The 26,665-nt window shown below is 36.2% G+C and overlaps 1 protein-coding gene across 10 annotated transcripts in view; it reads left to right on the top strand.

Moving 5' to 3' along the window:
• The window catches only part of PDE4D (phosphodiesterase 4D), a 1,449,034-nt gene that overhangs the window by 198,777 nt on the left and 1,223,592 nt on the right, over positions 1-26,665 (top strand). For 2 of the 10 annotated variants that reach the window (XM_067730740.1, XM_067730735.1), the window contains one exon: positions 9,875-9,965. The exons of 7 other annotated variants lie outside the window; for them this stretch is intronic. The gene's annotated coding sequence lies outside the window, so the exon portion shown is untranslated. The remainder of the gene's footprint in view (positions 1-9,874; positions 9,966-26,665) is intronic. One more of the 10 variants, XM_067730741.1, reaches the window with a different exon arrangement.

Below are 26,665 nucleotides of genomic sequence, written 5' to 3'. Positions count from 1 at the left end.
ATTTTACTTTTATTTAAATGTTGTATGCTAATAATTAAATTTTTAAATCTTTGTCTCTACTTGGAATTAAGACACAATTCTGGTGTAATATTAAAATATAAATTCAAAAATAGTGTCTATTCTTCCTTTCCTTTTTTGATGTAAGAATACCTCAAAAGAGTAAGAGAGAGCCCTAAAAGTTCAATAATGACTGTTAAAATGTAACAGAATTGCATTGGGTTTGAATCTACTGTAATATATTTCAAATATGTTTCATCTATTATATTTTTCTAATCGTGATAGATGATACAACTGGAGAACAAGAATTTCCTTTATGCCATTGACTTGCAAAGGTCACACTAGTAAAAAATGAAGGGTCAGATAATCTGCACAAATCAGCCTCATTTTTATATACATCAACAGGAAAACATAATTGAGTTGCATGTGTTAAAGAAATGAAACCATTCAACAAATTGTTCTTAATAGAGGGAAAAATGATAGGGAGTTAAAATTGACATGAAAAACACAGGAAGATGTTGAAGGGTTGGAGTGGGAGGAAAAATGGTGGAGGTTAGTGAATGTCTGTTTGAGTGTGCAGTTGCATTTTCAAAACAGTGACCTAATTATGTATCTAGATGTAGTCATTGTTCTTTCATAGTTATGATTTATGTATTCTCTATATGTAATTTTCAGTTGTGTATTTTTTTCAAAATCAAGTTTCAGAGGAATAAATTTGTTTAAAATTATTTTAGAAATGTGTTTATACCTCATTTTGAAACAAATAGAAAGATTTTTCCTCTTCTAAATGCTTATGAAGGTAGATAACTTCTCTGATCTTTTAGGTAAATACATTTATGTTAGTTGAATGGCAGGCACTCATAAACAGTCATAAACAGGCAGTCATAAACAGGAGACATTAAGGAAAATTAACACACTTGGTGCAAATGAATTTTCTGTACCTGGTCAGTTAATTGAGATTCTGCCTATAATCTGCTTTTATTTTACTGGTAGATGTTTATTGATTTGAAGAGAGATAAAAATAATTGTCAGACAACATATAAACCATGGCCGAATAAAGAATTCATAGTTTTTACTCAAATAGAAAGATTATCTGGAATGCAAGTACGAAAAGAACTTGATACTCTAGGAATACATTATTTTGAACGTACATTTGAACTAGCTGAATATCCTACTCTAGAGCTAAGTGCACTGGCAGTATGTTAATCACATCTATAAAAATGAGTCATTTACAACTGGAGTGGGCTTCACACTTGGAGCATCTTGAAGATGTTTTTTCTTTGGATATGTCAAATTAAGCTTGTGTTGAAGCTATATTGTGTTAAAATTTTCACAATAAAATATTGGCATTTCCTGTATAAGTGGCATAGAATAGAAATTCCCTCCTATAAATAAAAATGCTTTGGCTTATAAGAAGGTGAACCTACTGATCTTTGGTTATAGAATAATACCAGAAATTTTATTATAAAGAGTATTTCAGTAATTGGAACCCTATTTTTATTATGTAATTGGAGGTACAATCTCATGGAAAGTAACTTCTCCAGGAGATTGAGTAGTTAAAAACATCATTTTGGTGATGAAGTTGAGATGATGACCAGACTTATAATGTATTTGCACACTGTAATACACTTCTAGACACATTAATTTCCATCTAACTGCTTATTTTTCTTTCACATTTTAAGTTCCATAATACTTTTCCCCCATCTATGTTAACCAGTTCTATTCATAGTGAATCTTAGAAAACTCTCTAATGATTCTTATTTCTCCATGCTTGTAGCTTTCATTACTTTATTTTAAAAATGTTTAATGTAATTTAATTTTATTGAAGTATAGTTGATTTATAATATATTATTTTCAGGTTAATAGCATAGTGATTCAGTATTTTTGTAGATTATACTCTAAGTTATTACAAGAAAATGGTTATAATTCTCTGTGCTATACAATATATCCTTGTTGCTTGTCTATTTTATACATAGTAGTTTGTATCTGTTAATCCCATACCCCTAATTTGTCCCTGCCCCTCTTCCCTCTCCCCTTTGGTAACCACAAGTTTGTTTTCTACATCTGTGAGTATTTTTATGTTTTGCATATACATTCACTTGTATTCTTTTTTAGATTCCACATATAGATGATATCAGAGTATTCGTCTTTCTCTGTCTGACTTATTTCACTAAGCATAATATTCTCTAGGTTCATCCATGTTGATATATATATCTATACATGTATCTACCACATCTTCTGTAGATTCAAATTAATTTTAATCTTCATCTCAGCATGCTTTTATATCATAGGAATTGACAAACACTCTAAAATTTATATGTAAAAGCAAAGAATCTAGAGTAATCCAATTTTGAAAAATATTGAAAAAGAACAGTTCTACTTGACTCTAGACTTCCTATAAAAATACAGTAATCAAGATGGTAAAATTTTAGCATGAGGAGATTTTAGCATAAGGATAGAGAAATAAAGAGAACAGAATAAAGTCCAGAAATAGGCTCATGTTTATATAGTAAATGATTTTTTCAAGATAACAAAGCAATTAAATGGGGGAGTGGAGAGTCTTATTAACAAATGGTGTTGGAACAACTTGATTTCCATATGGAAAAAAATAATTCTCTACTACTTCACATGAGAAACAAAAATTAATACATAATGGATCACAGACATAAAGTAAAAACTAAAACTCCAACACCGCTAGAAGAAAATATGGAATAATGTTTTTCAAGTTCGTGGTTGTGATGGACTGGATGTTTGAGTCCTCCCAAAATTCGTATATTAAAGTATAACTCCCAATGTGATGATATTAGGAGATGGGGCCTTTGGGAAGTGATTAGGTCATGAGGGTGGAGCCCTCATAAACGGAATTAATGCCCTTCTAAGGGACTGAAGAGACCAGAATTCTCCCTTTCTGCCATGTAAGGACACAGCAAGAGATGGCTGCTTGTGAAAGAGGAAGCAGGACCTTACCAGACACTGAATCTTCTGATACCTTAATTTTGGACTTCCCAGATTACAGAACTGTGAGAAATATATTTATGTTGTTTATAAGCTACCCAGTCTATGGTATTTTGTTATAGCAGCCTGAACTAAGACTGTAGTTGGCCAATATTTCTTTATAAGATGTAGAAAATAATATCCATAAAAACTGATAAATTAGACTGCTCATCAGAAGACATAATTAAGTACATGAGTATACAAGCCAGTAATGGGATGAAAATATTTGTAAAACTTATCTGACAACGGACTTGAACAAGTATCATATAAAGAACTTTATACTCAATAAGGAAAATACAAAATCTTAATAAACATGGGCAAAATACTTCAATGGACACTTTACAAAGGTACATGTATGAATGGCTGGTGAACACAGTAAATTCTGTTCAATATTTTTAGTCTTCAGGGAAATGCATTTACAACCACAATGTGATACTACAACACACCCACTAGGATCACAATTTAAAACTAATGACATCACCAAATATTGGTGAGAATTGGAGTCACTGAACTCTCATACATTGCTGATAGGAATATTAAATGTTATAAGTACTTTGGAAAAGGGTTTTGCAATAAAAAAAAATAAAGTTGCATAAACCTACCCTTTGGCCCAGTAATTCTACTGTGGTTATTTATCTAGAAGAAATACAAATTAATATACACATGAAGACTTGTTTAGAATGTTCATAGCAGCTCTATTCACAATGTCCTCAAACCAGAGACAACTCACGTATTTATCAACAGGAGAATGAATAAACAAACGTTGGTATAGTTATACAATGGAATACTGCTCATCAATAAAAATGAGTGAACTACTGATCTATGCAACAACATGAATGACTGTCACAAACATAATGCTGAGCAAAAGAACCAAAATGAAAAGAATACCTTATATATAATTCCATTTATAGGACATTCTAGAACAAAACTAATGCAGGTTAAAAAAAAAGAATGATAATTATCTCTATGAAGGAAGATTAAGTAGAAAGAGACATGGGAGAACTTTCTAGGGTGATGGAAATGTTTTATATCATCATAAAGGTATGTGTTGCATGGGTGTATGTATTTGCCAAAATTGTACTATTAGGATTTATGTATTTTCCTCAATTAAATTTACCTGAACATTTAGAAATGTCAGTACTAGTAGTTGCACAGGATAGAAAAATACTTCTAATTTTATAAAGTATATTCTTGTTGGCTTTGATTCAAATTTGCCTTATAAATATATACATATATATATTTTTTATTTTCGGAGTTTGCAGCAGAGAAAGGTTTATTGCAGGGCCATGCAAGGAGATTGGTGGCTCATGCCTTAAAAACCTTGAACTCCCTGAAAGCTTTCAGCAAAGCCCTTTTTTTTTAAACATCTTTATTGGAGTATAATTGCTTTACAATGGTATGTTAGTTTCTGCTTTTTAACAAAGTGAATCAGCTATACATATACATATATCCCCATATTTCCTCCCTCATGCCTCTCCCTCCCACCCTCCCTATCTCACCCCTCTAGGTGGTCACAAAGCACCAAGCTGATCTCCCTGTGCTATGCAACTGCTTCCCACTAGCTATCTATTTTACGTTTGGTAGTGTATATAGGTCCATGCCCCTCTCTCACTTCGTCCCAGCTTACACTTCCCCCTCCCTGTGTCCTCGAGTCCATTCTCTACGGCTGCATATTTATTCCTGTCCTTCCCCTAGGTTCTGCAGAACCATTTTTTTTTCGATTCCATATATATGTGTTAGCATATGGTATTTGTTTTCCTCTTTCTGACTTACTTCACTCTATATGACAGACTCTAGGTCCATCCACCTCACTACAAATAATTCAATTTCGTTTTTTTATGGCTGAGTAATATTCCATTGTATATATGTGCCACATCTTCTTTATCCATTCATCTGTTGATGGACACTTTGGTTGCTTCCATTTCCTGGCTGTTGTAAATAGAGCTGCAATGAACATTGTGGTACATGACTCTTTTTGAATTATGGTTTTCTCAGGGTATATGCCCAGTAGTGGGATTGCTGGGTCGTATGGTAGTTCTATTTTTAGTTTTTGAAGGAACCTCCATACTGTTCTCCATAGTGGTTGTATCAATTTACATTCCTACAAACAGTACAAGAGGGTTCCCTTTTCTCCACACCCTCTCCAGCATTTACTATTTATTGTTTGTAGATTTTTTGATGATGGCCATTCTGACTGGTGTGAGGTGATACCTCATTGTAGTTTTGAGTTGCATTTCTCTAATGATTAATGATGTTGAGCATTCTTTCATGTGTTTGTTGGCAATCTGTGTTCTTTGGAGATATGTCCATTTACGTCTTCTGCCCATTTTTCGATTGGGTTGTTAGTTTTTTTGATATTGAGCTGAATGAGCTGCTTATAAAGTTTGGAGATTAATCCTTTGTCAGTTGCTTCATTTGCAAATATTTTCTCCCATTCTGAGGGTTGTCTTTTCATCTTGTTTATGGTTTCCTTTGCTGTGCAAAAGCTTTAACTTTTATTAGATCCCATTTGTTTATTTTTATTTCCATTTCTCTAGGAGGTGGGTCAAAAAGGATCTTGCTGTGATTTATGTCATAGAGTGTTCTGCCTGTGTTTTCCTCTAAGAGTTTTATAGTGTCAGGCCTTACATTTAGGTCTTTAATTGATTTTGAGTTTATTTTTGTGTATGGTTTTGGGGAGTGTTCTAATTTCATCCTTTTACATGTAGCTGTGCAGTTTTCCCAGCACCACTTATTGAAGAGGCTGTCTTTTCTCCATTGTATACTCTTGCCTCCTTTATTGAAAATATATGTGCATGGGTTTATCTCTGGGCTTTCTATCCTGTTCCATTTATCTATATTTCTGTTTTTGTGCCAGTACCATACTGTCTTGATTACTGTAGCTTTGTAGTATAGTCTGAAGTCCAGAAGCCTGATTCCTCCAGCTCTGTTTTTCTTTCTCAAGATTGCTTTGGCTATTTGGGGTCTTTTGTGTTTCCATACAAATTGTGAAATTTTTTGTTCTAGTTCTGTGAAAAATGCCAGTGGGAGTTTGATAGGGATTGCATTGAATCTGTAGATTGCTTTGGGTAGTATAGTCATTTTCACAATGTTGATTCTTCCAATCCAAGAACATGACATATCTCTCCATCTGTTTGTATCATCTTTAATTTCTTTCATCAGTGTCTTATAATTTTCTGCATACAGGTTTTTGTCTCCTTAGGTAGGTTTATTCCTACATTTTCTATTCTTTTTGTTGCAGTGGTAAATGGGAGTGTTTCCTTAATTTCTTTTTCAGATTTTTCATCATTAGTGTATAGGAATGCAAGAGATTTCTGTATCCTGCTACTTTACCAAATTCATTGATTAGGTTTAGTAGTTTTCTGGTAGCATCTTTAGGATTCTCTATGTATAGTATCATGTCATCTGCAAACCGTGACAGCTTTACTTCTTCTTTTCCGATTTGGATTCCTTTTATTTCTCTTTCTTCTCTGATTGCTGTGGCTAAAACTTCCAAAACTACATTGAATGATATTGGTGAGAGTGGACAACCTTGTCTTGTTCCTGATCTTAGAGAAAATTTTTCAGTTTTTCACCATTGAAAATGATGTTGGCTGTGGGTTTGTCATATATGACCTTTCTTATGTTGAGGTAAGTTCCCTCTATGCCTACTTTCTTGGGGGGGGTGGTTATCATAAATGGGTGTTGAATTTTGTTGAAAGCTTTTTCTGCATCTATTGAGATGATTATATGGTTTTTCTCCTTCAGTTTGTTAATACGGTTTATCACATTGATTGATTTGCGTATATTGAAGAATCCTTGTATTCCTGTGATAAACCCCACTTGATCATGGTGTATGATCCTTTTAATGTGCTGTTGGAGTCTGTTTGCTAGTATTTTGTTGAGGATTTTTGCATCAAAAACTGAAAGTATTCACTCCTACATATATTCTTTATAAATATATTTAGGAGTGAATAAATTTCAGCTTTTGAGAACTTAGATGAACCTTTAAATAATGATGAAAATGTGACAGCATTTTATAATACCTATTTGCCTAAGAACCAAAATTATGTAATATTTTTCATAATTCAGGGCATATTTATTAATGTGCCTATTGTTTACTTATTGGTCAGTTTTTTAAAAAATTAATTAATTGATTAATTTGGCAACGTTGGGTCTTAGTTGTGGCACTTGGGATCTTTGTTTTGGCATGTGGCATCTTTTTTGCGGCTGTGGGCTCCAGAGCGCGTGGGCTCAGTAGTTGCGGCATGCAACCTGTCTAATTATGGCAAACGGGCTCTCTAGTTGTGGTGCATGGGCTTAGTTGCCCTGCGGCCTGTAGGATCTTAGTTCCCCAACCAGGGATCAAAGCTGCGCCCCTGCATAGAAGGCGGATTCTTAACCACTTGACCACAAGGGAAATCCACTTTTTTTTTTTTTTAAATCAAGTAGAAACAGTCATCTGGCTCTGAGTTTACCTTTCACATGTTTAAAACAGTTGTCCAGGGTGAATATAAAAATAAGGAAATGCAGGTAGCATCGAAGAATGAAAAATAACTTGTAAATGTGATAAATTAAAATTCTGCAGATTACAGTATTTCTGGACAACTATAGATTTTGGGGAGAAATTATTTTAATGGACTAAAAAATCTTTTTTTTTAAGATTTTTATTTTATTTATTTATTTTTGGCTGTGTTGGGTGTTTGTTGCTGCATGCAGGGTTTCTCTAGTTTTTTTTTTTTTTTTTTTGTGGTACGTGGGCCTCTCACTTTCGTGGCCTCTCCCTTTTGTGGAGCACAGGCTCTGAACGCGCTGGCTCAGTGGCCATGGCTCACGGGCCCAGCCGCTCTGCAGCATGTGGGATCCTTCCGGACTGGGGCAAGAACCCATGTTCCCTGCATTGGCAGGCGGACTCTCAACCACTGCGCCACCAGGGAAGCCCGGGTTTCTCTAGTTTTGACAAGTGGGGGCTACTCTTCGTTTTGGTGCACAGGCTTCTCATTGCAGTGGCTTCTCTTGTTGTGGAGCATGGGCTCTAGGTGCACAGGCTTCAGTAGTTGTGGCTCTCAGACTATAGTGCGTAGGCTCAGTAGTTGTGGCACGCGGACTTAGCTGCTCCATGGCATGTGGGATCTTCCTGGGTCAGGGCTCGAACCTGTGTCCCCGGCATTGGCAGGCAGAATCTTAACCACTGTGCCATCAAGGAAGCCCAAAAATCTTTCTTTAGATCCATTTTGATAGTAGTACTCAGAGTTATTTTTCCAAAGTTGGAAATTTCCTTAGAAAGGAGATAGAATCAAATATCACTTAATTAAAGTAATATTTTTGAATCTTAATAATTCTCTAGCATGTTGACATCATTAATTTTCTCCTTGGAGAATTCTTCTTTTGTTGTCTTGTATTTGGATTTAATTGTTATTACCTTTTATAAAGCATCACATAAACCCATTGTCATACGATTGCACAATAAAAATGAGTATGGATATTCCATTTCTGTCTGCTTAATATTTCAAGAAAAAGTGTTTTAAGTAAACTGGTAGTCAACACTCAGGAATCTTTTTAATAACTCTTCAATGCAGATAGCTTAGGAAATATTTCATCAGTTTTTCTGATAAGAAAAGAAAAAGGAATTTGTACACTTACAAATGAACAGGACCAAGAGAAAGACATAATAACTGGCAAAATGATACCCCAAATAATCAGGAAACTTTAGAGTTCCTCAATATACATCAGCAAAGAAGGACCTATTATCATTTTGGGCTATACCATAATAGGAGACACTTCAAAATTATTCATATGTTGCAATGACAGTGTAACATGATTATGGAAACTAGTTGTAGAATTGAGAGAAATTAAAGGCTTTCCACTTTTATTGGCATTGATAAATAATATCAATAAATTCATTGATAATAACTAGTCTTAGAAATATCTTTTGCTGGGCAGGGGGATAGAAGCTATTCATCTAACTGGGCACATGTTTCCATTTTAGAAATAAGATATTTTGCATATATTTTTCTTTGTAATTAAATCTAAAAAACCATAGAATTGGGGAAAATAGCCTTATTAACCCTTGAGAAAAAAAAGGTTATGAGTGTTTTATAGAATTAAGTTAAATATTCACTAAAATTGTATTTGTTTGGAAGAACTATAGGATCCTTATAAACTCTTGGCAAGAAGTGTGTTCTATGTTGTTTCAAATATATACTGCTTTGTCTTAAGGTTTACAAGTTAATCAATAAAGATTCTTGGCATATTTAAATAAAAAAGAATGATTTGTATTTAGCATGCCAAATGTATCTCAGTTATAAGTATTATTTGATACCCTGAAAATGTCTTTCAGCTTTGTTTAAATGACTAGTTTGCATATAGTGAAGACAGGCTTTACTCAGCCATGCCTAGACTCTGCCAGGATTCTTATAATCCTCAGTTACTGTAAACCAAATTTATTTAGTCCAAAATGATATTTATTTCTTAATGCACAGCATTATTGGAAAACAGAGAAAGTTTTATTCCATTAATTATGTGTTTTTCTCATTAAAAGATAATACGTGTTTCTTTTAGAGGTAGTTATCTTAGCATGTAATTTTCTATATGTATGTGTGGGAGTGGACAAAAATACACACACACACACACACACACACACACACACACACACACACACAGAGCCATTGAGTTTGACATCATACCTAATGTAAAATGTTGAATCCTGCTTTTCTAATGAGCAATTTATCATAAATATTTTCCTGTGTAACTAAAAACTGTATAATATGTGTGTATAATATAAATATATCATGATTTACTTAAAGATTCTTTCATTGTTGGACTTTCCCTTATATAATATACAATATTTTAAGGGGACATCTGTGTGCGTATTTTTTATCTGCATTTTGGTTTATTTACTTAGAATAGATTCCCAGCTTTGGGACTTCCCGATCAAAAACTCTTCCCGAATTGCTTTCTGAAAAGACATTTTCACTGTATTCTATCAGAGATATGTAAGTATGCCTGTTTCATTGTCCACTTGCCAGTGTTACAATTTTTTTTTTTTTTTTTTTGCGGTACGCGGGCCTCTCACTGCTGTGGCCTCTCCCATTGCGGAGCACAGGCTCCAGAGGCGCAGGCTCAGTGGCCATGGCTCACGGGCCCAGCCGCTCTGCGGCATGTGGGATCTTCCCAGACCGGGGCACGAACCCGTGCCCCCTGCATCGGCAGGCAGACTCTCAACCACTGCGCCACCAGGGAAGCCCCAGACTTACAATTTTTATTTTTGTTATTTACAGGTAGAATGTCATTGTTTTAGTTTGCATTTCTTAGATGACTAATGAGGTTGCAATGTAAAAATCTGTCTTCCATATATTTGTTTTTTAGGATTTTAAGTTTTTCTTCATGATTTCTACATTATCTCTTTCTTTCATAAGGATTTTATTCTTGTCCAGCATGTTGTAACATATTTTTATGTTTAGGCATTCACCTTTTAATTATGTTTTTGACTTTTAATTCAGAGAAGTGATTTTCTTTTAATGTTGTCAAACAATATCTTTTGATCTTGATGACTTTGTGCAAAGAATGCTATGGGAAAATGGAATCTTACACTTACATTACCTGAATAGTAGATATCATTAGTAGTTTGATATTTAATCTGTGGCATTTAGTTAGCTTTTTTTTTTTGGAATATCATGACTTTAAAACTTCAGCTAAAGGAAGGCAGATGGTTAACTTGTTTTCCACTTCCCTGAAAATATACAAGATAGGAACCAATATTATCAGCCTCTCATGGAGGTTGGCCATGTCAAGATGTTGAGTCAGTGTCCAGCTCATTGCTCATTAAAGATGCTGCTCTTTGGACCAGCAGGAGACCCAGCAACAATATCTTAATAATTTCTGATGCTACCTCACATCCTTTCAGGACAGTGCAGAACATTTTTTCTTTAGAAAATATTCAGGCCTCTTTCCTTCTGTTATAGTACTTACCATTTGTCTACTTGTATTATTGGGCTGTACTTTATTTTTGTAGCAATGAATTCATAGAGGAAAGAACATTTTAAAAAATCATTATGCATTTGCTTTACATGTCTGCATACTGTCCCATTAGTTATTTCATATGAATATCTAGCTTTTTTCAAATATGGATTATATTAATAATTCAAATAATATTAACTAATATTAATAAACAAGCCATTAATAATTCTCAACTCTTCCACAGTCATTTCTTCTTAGGTGTGTCATTTCTTAGTTTTCACCAATCATTAATTTCTGTTTTTCCTTCTTCATTTTTTTGTCTCCCTGAGATCTTCAGAATGTGAATCAATATTTTGTTATGATGTATAATCTTCTGCTTCTCATATGAGTCTCTCTTTGGTGCCTCATGCCTTCTGTTATGCTCTTATTGCTATTGGTCTTCTATTGTTTTAATTTCACTTTCTCCCACTCATCTCCACCATCGGCCACTGTCAGATGAAATGACTGGCCATGTGAAATAAGCCTATGCTCTATATGTATGTATACATTTTACTAAAGCCACTAGTAGACATCACTCCTACTCACACATGAGACTGGCCAATACTAATCTCTTTGTAATTCAGCAATCCTTTCTAAACATATCTGGAGATATGTTTCTTCCACATCAGTAAATTACTATACCAAATGATCTCCATCTTTCCCCAAAGAACTCAGAGTTTTGCTACATTAACCCACTCAATCTAACAGTTCAGGAAAATCAATTCCGTGACATGAAATGAAAAGATATACTGCCAAAATTGTGGTGTCTCTAAAGTGACATTTTTTTGACCAGACTGGAAACCCTTATCTGGCACAATTTTAGCTGGGGTTTCCTGATTCCTTCACTAGGCCATAAAATTTTTTGTCAAATCTAAATAGCTACACATTTAATTATGATTCCAAAAGTTTGCATTTTTGGATGAAACTGACTTTTTCTCTTGTCATGCTCTAGCCATAATCGTTTCATTGTCTAGTGTTAATTTGCATTTTAATTGACCTTTAAACATTTAACCAGAGGATAGTCCAATAGGACATTCTATAACCATCTCAGTAATTGGTAGTCAAGAGTTACTTTTTATCACTATTTTAGGAGTAGGGAAGTCTGCATACAGGGGTGGGGAAAGAGCTTTAACCTTCAAAGCAGGCTCTTTACTTTGGGGCTGTGGTGAGAAAAACGGAACAGAAATTAGAAGTTAGGAATGGAGAAATTAGAAGAGACAGATGGTGAGAGATTATAATGATTTCTAGGATCACCCAAATTGTCTGAGGTTTATGCCAGAAATTTTTTTATCAGGGCAACATGTCATGCTTATTTTGAGTTCCCACAGACACATTTAATGCAATTATACTGGACCTTCCATTCTGTTGTTTTCTTTGGGTTTTCAAGGAGTTTAGAAGCAGCCTACATTGGACTTTGTCAGTGTTTCCAGCAACTGACAAATTTGAACGTTATAAATGTTTTAACGTTTATAACGTTATAAACGTTATAAACCATTTTCTTTTATACTACTCTGGGGAAAGACATAAAAGTAAGATGACTGATCCTTAGATTATCTGCGTTTAGAACACCTTTATTTTAGTTACAAAAACATAGTGATGGTGTCTTCATCGGAGACGGGGAAGATTTTAGTGGGCACAGCAGCTGTTGATTCAAATATAATTATACACGTTCCCTCTCTGTTTTCTCTTAGGTGAATAAACAGCTTTAGTTTATTATGAAAATTAGCAATCTCTAAGATTCATCTGTAGAATGAATTCTCAAATACAAGGTACATACACGACATAATCTGGTGAATGTGAAATGCTCCGGTGAGATATCCGTATCCCACTGTGATCTTCAGCGTTCCTTTTGCAATTATGGCCACAGTGTCAAGAATAAAACCAATTTACCTGTGATTGAAAGTAACAAAAATTCTTTATGTTCTCTGGAGAAAATATGAATGATTCCTTTTAAATGAGAGACTTCGAAATGAGAGCACATAAAATACCAGCTATCGTCTGCTCAGCATGACTCAGACTTTTTAAAATGAATTTTTCTGAGTGTTGTTTTGAATTCTCTGACAACTTGAGATTTGTCTGTGAAACAAAGTACCCAGTTGCATACAAGATTCCTTATAGTTAGAAAACTTCTTTTGCATATGTTTTACCAATCAACAATTTTTAGCTTAGTCTCTCCTATGTGCTCAGCAACGTGCATTTAATGCACTCATTTTATTTTTGTTTTGTTTTATTTTCCTATATGTAAAGATATGAAGGGCCAACTAAAGAGACCTGAAACTTTTGGAGGAGGGGGCAGCACATTTGCATTTTTAATCCAGGAATCTCCTACCCAAGGGTTGAAGAAAACTCATGTATGTGTAGCAGAGTTTTGGAGGTCAAAGGTAGAAGCTGCTTGCCATTTTGGGGTAAATGATCACTTAACCTCTTATTCTATTTCATGTAAGGTAAGACATAGATGAAGGGACATCAATGTATCCCACCTGTGATATTATCCAGGCAGAAGATGAATTAGAGGAAAACAGTGGCTGGAGGTTTGAAAGGAAATAATGCATGGAGTCGTTAGTGTCAGGACAGTCTTGTGTGTCAATAGCCCTTGAGCAAACACAGCAGTGTTAGAGCAGGCAAAAGGCTGCAGAGGTCAAGAAGACCCCTGTTACGCTGGAATCTCTCAATCATGTCTAGAAATATCATCTCACTTAATTAAAATTTTATATAGCTTCAGGCTCAGTATTGTTGCTAAATAGGTTCTTGTTAAGCCAGTAAATTGATGCTCTCTTAGGGCGCTGAAGGCATAAAAATGAGGTGTTTAGATCCCTCCCTCTAGGAGGTTACACAGAAAAGCAGTCACAAATAGCGGTAATCACACAAACTGTTGAGAGTGGGTGGAAAATGAGAGCGACAGAGAACCATTGATTTAATGCAGCCTTTTAAAACCATTTTAGGAGTCTGAGGGGTATAGATTACAGAAAAATCCAGGGAAAGGGTAAAAAATTATGCTTAGGGTTGGAAAAAGAGGCAAGATTAAATATTGCTGTAAGGAAGAAGTAGCATTTGACCTGGGTAGGAATTTTATATTCAGAAATGTGAATGTGTGTGTATAGAGAAAAGGGATAGTGGCCCATTCCGGATTGAGGGAATTTAATTTATTAAATTTTCCATTTTATATTTATTGATTGCCTCCTAGGTACTAGACCCTAAACTAAGTGCTAGGAACACAGGATAAATAAGAAATTTAGTTCTTGTCTTTGAAGAGCTGCCCACAGTTGGAGAAGCATATGTGTACAGAAGCATTGTTGTCAGGTGTGCGCTGGAGGCCGGCCCTTGGTGCCCTAAGGCCTGAAGGGGGCACCTGTCCTACACAGCAATACCAGGGTGGGCAGGGCTCATTCTCCAGGTTCCCTCAGCCCCACTGACAGCTGGGTGAGCTCCACCATCCAGCAGAGAGCGCATTTTGTCTTTGTAGCCCTCCTTGCGTTCTGCTTTGTACTAAAGTTATTCATTTATTTATCTTCCCTCTAGACCTTAAGTTTGTGGCGGCCACAAATCATTTTTGTGTTCCTTTGTGGTACCTAGAACCGTGCCTTGCACACACAGTGGGCATTAAAGGGTTTGGGGATGTAATTAGGTTTTATATTTGTTGGAAAATAAAACGTATCTGGTAAAAGGCATGCCTATGAGAAAAGGTGTCCTTTTCCTACATGTGGTCAGCCTCACTGACCCAGCCTTTCACAATTTTTACAGCTGAGGCTAGTGTCTTGAAGCTACCTTTGGCCCTTGATACTATTTTTTGAACTATGAGGACTTTGGAGGCATTTTAAAGTTTTCTTCTCTTTATGGCTAAGCTTTTTCTTATTAAGGGGGAGAAACTTGAACATCCACAGGCCATTCTGCTCATTTGTTTTAAAAAATGTTCTTGTTAAAAAGTCACCTTTTGCCCCAATTTCACATTCAATTTAAGTTCATCCCTACCTACAAGACACTAAGGCAATATTCTCAGATTGTTTAGGAGACTTCTTATTTTTCTCAGCTGTAAACTCAATTACCTTTCAGATGATTTTATAGCTGACAGTAAATGGTCCATGAAGTGTCTGAATAAAAATGAGGGCAAACATTTCATGCTTAAATAGCTGTAATGGTAGTCAGTGTAATGGACTGGAGTTTTAGAAATAAGCAGGGCCGAATCACTTGGTGGCCATATGATATCATGCTATGGTTTCTACAAAGATATCATTTGCAGGTGTTTGTACCTACATCTTACCATAGATGGTAATTTATGATGTTTTATTTTATGTAAACAAGTGTCTGTATATATTTGGAGTATGAATGTCTATGGAACTCATATATTAAAATAAAAGAGCTATGACCGTTTCATCGTTGCCATAAATGGTCTTTGAAAATATTGCTTTTTCCTTTGGAAAACTATTACTTAAATATCTACAATGGCTTGTCACACTCATGGAAATGGTATAACCCTGTAAGCTTCTTTCAGAGTGTGTATAAATCTCCTTTGTCTCTATGGAAACAGACTAATTCTACTATTTCTTAAATAGTTCCTTATGGCACTGCTAAGAATTATCATGTTTTCTGGATTGTTGTGACACAGATTGACTACAGCCATATCTGAACTCATGTGAAGGGAATGAGCTAGTATCAAATGGGCATCTTGTTTACCTAAAGTTTTCTGACCAAAATGTCTTCATTGGAACTAGCTATTTCTTCAAAACTCTATATTTGATTGAGAGACACTGAAATCACTCTGTCCCGTTTACATGTGCACTATGCAATGTTTCAAAATGCTTTTCAAATCTTGGAATCTGCTGATTGCATTGATATAATTTTATAATTATGCAAACCTGTCATGTGGTCTGCCGGCCTTTATTTATATCAGTAAGTGCTGTTCACTTGTCAAAAGTTTGTACAAATAGACCTGAAAGGAACTTTCAGGGTCATTTTTATTGCAACTCATTGTTGATGACATTGAGATGTTGTGGGCACCATGTCACTCTGTGAACTTGTATGAAGTGAACTGGGGCTGGTCAAGCAGTATCTCTTTGTTTTCACTTTAGTAGTGTTGTATCACATAAGCTTTTGCTTCCACAGAAGCAATGGAGTTGAAGTCTTCCTCTGCTGCTCCTCCTTTGCTGTCTTGATTTTCTGAAATTTAATTTTCTTATTCTTAAATGCCAGGTGAAATTCATTGTTTCCTTCTCTGTAATTTTTGGTTATATCTGTGTATTTTGATTAAGGTAGTTTTCTAGTTGTAGAGGGAAGCTTGAGGCATGTTCTTTTTTTTTCTCTTCTTTTCTAAATAAGTAGGCCTTTACAAAAGTCTCAAGCTTAATAAGCAACAACAGAATCCCTCTTATCCCATCTCCCAGCTAAGTGGACTAACTGACGTTCTCTATTTCCTCCAGAAAGTTTAAACACTAATGCCTATGACATTCTAGAAGGCTGTTCTTCCCTACTCCTGTGTACTTCAGGTGCCCCTTGTGGTGATGTTTGTCACCAAGAGTCCCAAATCTGTACATGACAGTTGTACTTGCTATTTTATTATATAATGTAATTAATTGTTCTGTAAATGAATATAACATCTACAAGTGAAGAGAAATGTTTATATGAAAACTAAAATAGACTGCTAGTCAATTTGCTAAAGCAAAATTCTTGTTGAATTAGAATTAGGTGTGGCTGAGACAATCATAAAAGATGGGAAAATGTGAGTGGCTAAGAATCATGGAATGATTCTTCAGATTTTTTCTCGTGTCTTTAATTTCCTCACTTTATTCTAAAGAAACAAAACTTGAAAGCATAGATGATGCATATGAAAATGCTTTATGTAAAATGTAGAAATCTAACTAGCAGATCCGTACATAAAGCAAAGGTCTTGGCCTCACATCAAAAGAATAGCAAACTATGTGCATTTAAATGTTATTATGAAGAATGTTTAGGTATTATTTTTAAAGATTCTTAACTTTAATATATTTATTTGACAAACTGGCCATCTCCCTATTCTGAATATGTCAGATAGGAAGGCTAACAAGAGGATAAATTGAAAGCCACCAACTGCTCTCTCCTTTACTATGGGGAGGAAAGGTGAGTGAAGTGTTCTAGAGTCTCATGACTCTGGGTGTCCTAATGGTGGAGAAGCATCTCCAAGTAAACCTGTCTGGTTTGGCCCCAGAAGACTGCTATTCCACCAGTTGGTCTCCTCTGGTGCAAGAGCAATGGCATAGATGGGGAGGATGTCATTGCCTTGGGTTATCTTGTAGAAGTGCAACTAAGGCCTCCTTTGTATGACACAGCTCATGCCAAAGTGAACCATCAGTCATTCTAAATCTTCAGCTAAAAGCAAATCACACACTCATTTTTCATATACTGCATTTTTATCTTAATTCAAACTTTAATATTATAATTAAGGCCTATATACATTGACTATTTTAGGGAACAGTCTGGTGACCAAAGAAAGTATCCCTGAAAAGTACCATTTCTTAGGAGTTCTCAGCTCTAGGTAGGAGATTGTCTCAAGGACCTCTTACCCAGATGATAACTTTATTATTGAGAGATCTTATAATAAACATAAATAAAATTTTATCACCAACTAATTTTTAACTTCCATGAGGTCAGATAATAGTCATATTAATAGCTTCCTATACTGCCTAGCATAGCACCTGAACCAAAGTAAGTTTTGAATAGAGGTAGAAATAATGATAAAGTTCCCACACTGAGATATTCTGTACTTTAGCATGATCATTTTAATGGAAATTTGTCTCCTATGACAAATTGCAGTTTTACCATATCGCTTTGTTGGACCTTGTCTCATATTTCCATTCATTGTCCTAGTTCTTATAGATAGTACTATTTTTAATATTGAGAGGTGACTATACTGTATTCATTCAGCTGATTGTTTCTCAGAACTGGCTGAATATGAGACAGATTTTTTTTTTCCAATAGTGAGCTTGACTCAGTACATGGGAAATTCATGTAGTCCTGGCCTACCTTTTCCTTTTCTGCAGATGGTCACTCATAGACCTTTGAATGCCTCCCTCAAATATAACAGCAGCCCAGAGGTGAATTATTCAGACAGTGTGGCCACCCTGGGAGACCTGGTATATTTTGCAGGCCCTGCTGTGATACAGACCAATCAACCCAAGTCTTTTATGTCTTCTTTCCATATTGTAACTCCCATGAGGTAAAGTGTTAAGCTACATTAAGCCTCAAAAAAGAAATTTGAGTTCATGATGTGTAACTTCTCAGTAATGAGAAGTTTAGTATAATCTGCTTCTTGAACTTGCTATCTGATATTTGAAAAAAAAATGTTACCAGTTTTCTCATTTCTATTTAAATATTTAAGACTAAAAAGTTTTTAGAAGAGCACTTAGTACCTCTCACAAAACTTCATAAGTGGCTTTGATTGTATTCAGAATTATATCACCTGATCAGGAGCAGACAACTCATGAAACCAAGAACATAAACATAATTTACAACACTTATAAAAGTATAGTTTGAATTTTAAAGGATGAGTAAAAACTGAAGTTGAAATTTTTGCAGAGTCAAATATCTCCTACGTATTAACCAAAATTTATAGAAAAATATCTATAACTAAAATAGGAAGAACGATGGGCAGGACTCCTAATAAAAGAGGGGGAGAATTTGTTAGGAAGTATCCACCCGTGTAGGTATCAGTAAACATATGGGTGTGAGATGTAGACAATGTTAGAAAACATGGTAATATAGTACACATTATTCATAGTTACAGTCAGAAATATGTTATCCCTGTCACAAATTGATAGAATAAGTAGACAGAAGATCAGTAGATAGATTTGAAAAACACAGTCAATTAACTTGACCTATTGACATTTTTAGAGCACTCCACCCAACAACAGCAGAATATACATTCTTTTCAAATGCACACAGAACATTTGCCAAGATAAATTATATTTTGGGCCATAAAAATAAGTCTCAATATGTTTAAAGGTATTGCAGAGTATGTTCTCTAACCACAATGAAATTAAATGAAAAATCAGTAATGAAACATGTCTGGAAAGCCCCCAAATATCTGGACACCAAATAACATACTTCTGAATAATACCTGGGTAGTGGGTTGATCTGTGGTTTCCAAAATGATATGCCTATGTTGTAATCACTGGAACCTGTGAATACGACCTTCTTTGCAGATGTGATTCAGTTAAGGATTTTCAGATGAGATAATCTTGGATTATCCATATGGGTCCGAAGTCCAATGAGAGGTATCTTTATAAAAGAAAGAAAAGGAGAGCACACAGACACAGAGGAGAAGGCCACATGAAGATAGAGGCAGAGATTGGGGTTATAGAGCCATAAGCCACATAACACATGGAGCCAACAGAAGCTGGAAGAGGCAAGGAATGAAATCTCCTCTAGAGCTGTTAGAGGAAGTGTGACCTTGCTAACACTCTAATTTTGGACTCCTAGCCTCCAGAATTGTGAGAAAATAAATTTTTGTTGATTTAAGATACACAGTTTGTGATAATTTATTGAGGTAACCATAGGAAACTAATACACTGTGGGTCAAAAATAAATGTAAAGGGAAAGTAGAAGGTATTTCACATGAAATGAAAGTGTACATACAACATATCAGAATTTGTTGGATGCTCGTGAAGCAGTATTTAAGGAAAAATCTATAGCAGTAGGTGCCTATATTAGAAAAAAGAAAGGTCCCAAAACAACGACCTCAGCTTCTATCTTAAGAAACTATAGGGCTTCCCTGGTGGCACAGTGGTTGAGAATCCGCCTGCTGATGCAGGGGACACAGGTTCGTGCCTGGGTCCAGGAAGATCCCACATGCCGCAGAGCGGCTGGGCCCGTGAGCTGTGGCTGCTGAGCCTGTGCATCTGGAGCCTGTGCTCCACAATGGGAGAGGCCACAACAGTGAGAGGCCCGCGTACAGCAAAACAAAAAAACAAACAAACAAACAAAAAAGAAATTATAAAATAGTCAATGAAAACCAAAATAAAGAAAAGAAAGGAAATAATAAAGATCAAGACAGAAATCAAGAGCATAGAAAACAGAAAAACAATGGGGAAATCAATGAAAACAAAAATTGATTCTTTGAGAAGATCAATAGTATTGATGAACCTAGCTAGGATGGATCAGGGAATAAAAGAGAAGAGACAAATTACCAGTATCAGGGATGAGAAAGGTGACATCACTACAGATTCAACAGTTATTGAAAGGAGAATAAGGAGATAGTAAAGGATAATGAAGAAGTCAGTTGTTTCTCGGCTGTTCTTCCCTATCCTCAGCCTTCAGAGAGCTCCTGCCTTTCTCTCAGGAAAGGCCTCTGTGTCTCTGGGTCAGGGCCACAGCCTCCCTCTGTGATGAGGTTTTGTGGGATCTAATCCATCACATCAGTCCACTTACAGTGTTTAACAGTTTTACAAGTTAAGCTACTTTCTCCTTACCCCTATCAAGAGCATATTTGCTCTTCTTCCCACTAAACCAGGGGTGAAAGCAGTAGTGAGTTTCTTCTTTGCTGGGAAGGATTCCTTCCTTCCTGGAATTTAATTCATTTAGCTTTCTTTGTATTCCTAGTTCTCTGGGAGTTAAACAAACAAGCAAACATGGTTGGGGAACTTATTTGGCTTGTTCTTGTTGTAAAGTTAGGAGGGATCAGCTGCCATAAAAAAAAATAACAGGCTGTGCAGCTTAAACCACAGAAATTCTAGAGGCTAGAAGTTCAAGGTCAAGGTATGGTTTCTTTTGAGGCCCCTCTCCTTGGCTTGCAGATGGCCACCTTCTCACTGTGTCCTCACATGGTTGTCACTTTGTTTCCTAACCTCCTCTTCTTGTAAGGGCACCAGTCATATTAGATTAGGCCCCACACTAACAACCCAGTTTTAACTTTGAATTACCTCTTCAAAGGCACTGTCTCCAAATACAGTCACATTCTGAGGGACTGGAGATTAGGGAGGGCGTCAACATATGAATTTTGTGGGTCACAATTTAGCCTATAACATTCTACATTATCTGGTCCTTCATTCCTTCCCTGACCTCATATCCTACTACTCTAACCACTAAATCTGTCAGCCCACACCAGCCTTGCTGCTAATCTTAGAATATGACAGGCATGTTCCCATTCAATGGCATTTTCTCTGGCTGTAAGTCCACCTGCGGTAGATTACCCCTCAAGATTTTCCACTTGGCTTATTATGTCATCTCCCTCAAGTCTTTGCACAAATCTTACCTTCTCTTTGAGATCTATTCCAACTGTCTTATTTAAAATTGCAGTCCTATTTTAACTGCACTATTTATTCTTCACAGTACTTGTCACCTTCTAGCCTAATATACAGTTTAGTTATTTAATAAGTGTGTTATCTTACCCTTAGCCCACTAGCATATGAGCTCCATGAGGGCAGGGATTTTTACTTGTTTTATTCATTGATGTCATAATATCCCAGTGCCTGTCACATATTAGGCATTCTATAGTGATTCAGTAGTGAATAAATCATGATTGTCTGCATGTGGTTTCCAGACCAGAGCTTCTCATTATTTCTATGAGATGCTGCTTTTTTGTTGTTTTTTGAGATGCTGCTTTTTATTTAATTCCATTTCATTTCATTTTATTCATTTTCTCTTTTCCCTAGCACCTTGTTATGAAAATTGGCAAACATACTGCAAAGTTGAAGGAATTTTACACTACACAAATATGTACCTACCACCAATTGTACCATTCACATTTTACTAGACTTTATTACATACAGGTAACCCTCCATTGACTAATCCATTTTATTTTTGTGCATTCAGAGTAAATGATAGACTTAAGTATTCTTTCCCCTGCATACTTCAGCATGCACATTTTTAACTAGAATTCATTATTCACGGTCTTTTTCTTTTTTATATAAAACTTACAATGAAATGCCATGCTTGTAAGTGAACATTTGCTGAGCTTTGACAAATGTATACATTTTTGTAACTCATACTCTTATCAAGATACTGAGCATTTCCATCACTCCAGAAAGTTCCCTCATGCTCCTCCCCAATCAACCCTCACTACCATTCAGAGGCAACCACTGAGGACCCTGCCTAGGGATACTGGAGTCTAAGGCAAAAGGAAAAAAAATTTGTAACAGTTAATTTTTTTCCAGAACATTAAAGCAGGTAAAAAACTATCAAAAAATTGAAAAGTATTATAGGTGTATTAAAACTCAAAATATTTTAAGTTTAAATATTTTACTTATACAAAAACCAATTGATAATTTTACTTTCCTGGTGTTTTTTTTTTTTTTTTTTTTTTTTCTGTACGTGGGCCTCCCACTGCCGCGGCCTCTCCCACCATGGAGCACAGGCTCCGGATGCGCAGGCTCAGCGGCCATGGCCCACAGGCCCAGCCCCTCCGCGGCACGTGGGATCCTCCCGGACTGGGGCACGAACCCGCATCCCCTGCATCAGCAAGTGGACTCCCAACCACTGCGCCACCAGGGAAGCCCACTTTCCTGGTTTTAATGGAAACAAACTCATCAATAAGATTTCCAAAATGTACTACTTATATGAGATGCTACTTTAAAGAAAAAGAATGATTCCACTGTTGTTGAAAACTTGGAGTCTCCATATTGGACCAAATTAAATAAGTTACCACAGGACTTCCAACCAGTAATATGTTAATGCAATGTTCAATCTCTATTGGCAAAGTGAAGATCAAGTGCAGCAAATCCCAGCTGTTTTTTTTTTATTTTTAAAAATTTATTTTATTTTATTTTTTTTTTTGTGGTACGCGGGCCTCTCACTGCTGTGGCCTCTCCCGTTGCGGAGCACAGGCTCCAGACGCGCAGGCTCAGCGGCTATGGCTCACGGGCCCAGCTGCTCCGCGGCATGTGGGATCTTCCCGGACCGGGGCACGAACCCGCGTCCCCTGCATCAGCAGGCGGACTCTCAACCACTGCGCCACCAGGGAAGCCCACCAGCTGTTTTTTACCATGTAATTCTTTTTCCTGAATCACCGTGCGTGACTAATGTTTTTTAACACTCATTTTTTAGGTTTCTCCCTTTTCCATCCTTTTAAGAGATTCATTGCTATGTCACATGAATTTCAATTAATTTAGATTCTTCACTGCAAGAATGATGATGATTTCTTTGTTTCATATGCTGAAGAATATTGTTTGAAACAATGTTATTTCTATTACAATATAATCTCTTTCCTTTTCTTTTTACTTTTTCTATTACTTTTCCTTTTCTTTTGTTTATCTTTTCTGAGTTTTGGTTGTGTTAAACCTGTCCTGAATGAGATTCATTCTCCTTGAAAATTAATTCTTCTTCCACTCATAGATTTTTATTATGAGGAATAGTTCTTGCTGAAGCTTTCTCAACATTCAGAGTTGGTGTTTTGTGGGTGATGGTGCAGTGTTGGTATGCATACATAGTGAGTGGAGGAAAGCCATATCTTTGAAGTGTGTGTTCTTGAGTCTGAATGAGGATAGAATAAGGATATAAGGGGAGACTGGGTTGGAGTAAAGTAAAATAAATAGAGAGGAAGTAGAGTAAGTGTAGAAATGACTGAAAAATATATGTTTTTTAAAAAGCTAGAGCAGAAAGGAAACGGAAAAGTGGAGAAAAGACTTTAAAGAGAAAAAAATAAAAAGAAGATGAATAGAACTAACATTTGTTGAGTACCAACCATGTCCCGGACTTTGTGCTAGTTGGGTCATTTAACATATATAAATCCTTCCAATAACCCTCTGAATCAGGCATTATCATCAATAATTTACATATGCACAAACTGGTCAATTAAGTAATTTCATGCTTCCCAAACTTTCCTGATTTTATTATGCACAGAAGTGATATTCATATTTGAAAGGCACTTGAGATTAATCATAGACCACTAACTTAAGGCATTTTGTGGCTCTGTATCCCCCAACTATTTTGAGGGTTCACAGGATCAACACCTCTGCAAGTTATATTCTCAGTCCAATTAGTTGACAGGATATAAAGTAAACTATCCAAGGTCACATACTTGGGAAATGACAAAGCTAAAGTTTCAATTTAAGACGCTTTGTTTTCATAGTCCACCATTTTTTTAATAGCCCTAACACTATAAAGATGAAAAATGCATGACCCTGCCCTTGAGGAACGTACAGCCTAGTGGGAAAAGATAGATAGCAGAAAAACAGCTATATCTAGATCTCAAGTTATTAGGAAAAATGAAGAGAAAAGCATTATTCAGTTTCATTTTCAGGAATGAATAGGAGTTTGCAGGTGGGATATAAAGGGAAGAGGGAGAAGGCATTCTAGGCAGAGGGAAACAGATGCACAAAGGCATTGAGCTGCGGGAGATGTTAGGAAACCACTTGATCTGGCTGCATTCCTGAGCAGGAAGGGAAGCAAAGGGAGTAGAAGTTGAGGCTGGATGAAGGACTGGGTCAGGTGGGAGCAAGGGTGGGGTTGGTAGCTCTATTACAGAAATGACAGTGGAGAGAAACAGGAGTGACAAAGTCAAAGTATTTTTGATATAGAGTCAGTATGCTTAGTGACTTTTTAGGAATGGTGAATAAAGGATGACTGTGATTTCTGTCTTGGTTTCCTTAGAGGCTAATGGTTCATTAGAGAGACACTGAAATAGGGAAATCTGGAGGAAGAGCAGGTTTCAACAAGAACAAGAAGTTTGATATTGGACTTGGTGATTTTGAGGTACTTTGTAGTATGTTTAGGGAAGATTGGTGTCTGGTAGACGGTGGAAGTCTGAGTAGTCACAGAGTAGGGTGAGTAGGGGTAGAATTAGTTCTACCCTTCCTGGCATGTATCTCTTTTTCAAAAAAAATATTTCTTTCTAAACTACATTAATGGTGCTGCCTATGAACTTAAGCAAGTGCCTTGAAGTAGGTAAAAATTCTCGTAACTGGCAGAATGATCCCCATGTTAAGTTTAATGATGATGGTCAGTTTCTTCTTCAACACTGACCTCCAAGCCTTGGAGAATTGTGGCCTAATAATTATACAGATAGACTTCTGTTATCTCCAGAAGCTCTTATTTTAGGTAATATACATATTTTTAGCTAACAACATTAATAATTAACATTTATAGAGCCCTTAAGGTGAGCCAGGCACTTGCTATACATTATTTATATTTATCAATTCATTCAGTTCTCACAATAATGCTATTTAGTGAGGAGAGGTTACGTAGCTTCCCCAGGCCTGTGATGCATCCGGATCTCAGGTGTTGCTAAGATTCCAGCAGTTTCTGACATTTGGTCATGTAAGCCTGAGGCCATAAGCTATTGCTCTCCCTGCCTCAGTATATCTAGAACTTTATTTTGCACTTGTTCCTGATTTGCTTCTTGAAAACTTCTTCACCCTCTTATTATATTTTAGCCATTGTTAGTGACTTGGTAATGTTTTCAGGTAATTTCTGTTCTCCAAGGGTTACCTGTTCTTCACATTCATTAGTTCATTCATCATGTTAAAGAATGGAGAGTTCTGCTTCCAGGAAGATGGAGTACACATGCTTTCCCCTATTCCTCCTGTTATGTATAACTAAAATAAGACATACTTATTATATAAAATAATAATACATATATATTATATGTGTATGGATGTATGTATATATAAAATAAGAATACTCTGAAAGGTGGAGTTAAGAAGGTAGAAGGCAGTCTGATTAGGGACCTTGGGACCCAAAGAACAACATGGTAGTAAGTTGGTAAGTTCCCTGGGGTTTTCTTTTTGCCTCATGTATCCCAGACTTAGAACTGAAGAAGTTGGTGACCCAGAGATGACAGTGGGTACAGATAAAAAATATCCTCAACAAAAACCTGCTCTCTCTTGCCAAAGGACCAGGAAAGAGACACCCTAGCATGACAGAAAACTTTTAGACAATAACTGCCCTAACTCTAGGCAGACAGTGGAGAAAAAACTATGAACCCACCCACCTTCATGCCAACAAAGTCCAAGTGGGAAGCCTAGATTTTCATCTTTGTGAGGCTTTAATGTGGTACCCTGAAGCCCCACTGGGATAATGTCAGAAAAGATCATGTAGGGGATATCTTCACTTTGGTATGCCTGCCCTCCCCTCTGTGTCAGTGGAGACCACATGGGAAGTGTGGCCTTCCAAACCCACCTGGAGATAATAAGGTCTTCCTCCCTCTTCCCACTGGGCTGGTGTGACATTCTTAAATGAAAACAAAGGAATTTGCCACCAGCAGATCAACCCTAAAAGAATAGCTAAAGAAAGTCTCTAGACATAAAGGAAATAATGGAAACTTGGAACATCAGGAAGGAAAAAAGAACATGATGAGCAGGGAATTCCTGGCAGTCCAGTGGTTAGGACTCTGTGCTTTTGCTGCTGAGGGCATGGGTTCGATCCCTGGTCAGGGAACTAAGATCCTGCAAGCCGTGTGGTGTGGCCAAGAAAAAAAAGAACATGATAAACAAAAATATATATAAATAAAATAGACTTCCCTTCTCCACTTGAGTTTTCTAAATTATGTTTGTTCATTGACAAAATTTATAACACTTTCTGATGTGGTTCTAAACATATGTAGAAGAGATATTTAGGACAATTATAAATGCAGGAGGGTAAAGAGATGTTAAGGGAGGTGAGATTCGTATAATTCATTTGCACTGGTAAAATGACACCACCAGTAGACTGTGATAAGTTATGTATATATAATGGAATACCTAGGGTAACTACTGAAAAAGCTGTACAAAGAGATACACTCAAAACCACTATAGAT

This window comes from Pseudorca crassidens, chromosome 3 (assembly GCF_039906515.1).
Source record: "Pseudorca crassidens isolate mPseCra1 chromosome 3, mPseCra1.hap1, whole genome shotgun sequence".
Classification (NCBI taxonomy): domain Eukaryota; kingdom Metazoa; phylum Chordata; class Mammalia; order Artiodactyla; family Delphinidae; genus Pseudorca; species Pseudorca crassidens.
The sequence above is the reverse complement of the archived record's forward strand: the minus strand, read 5'-3'. Positions and strand labels throughout refer to the sequence as shown.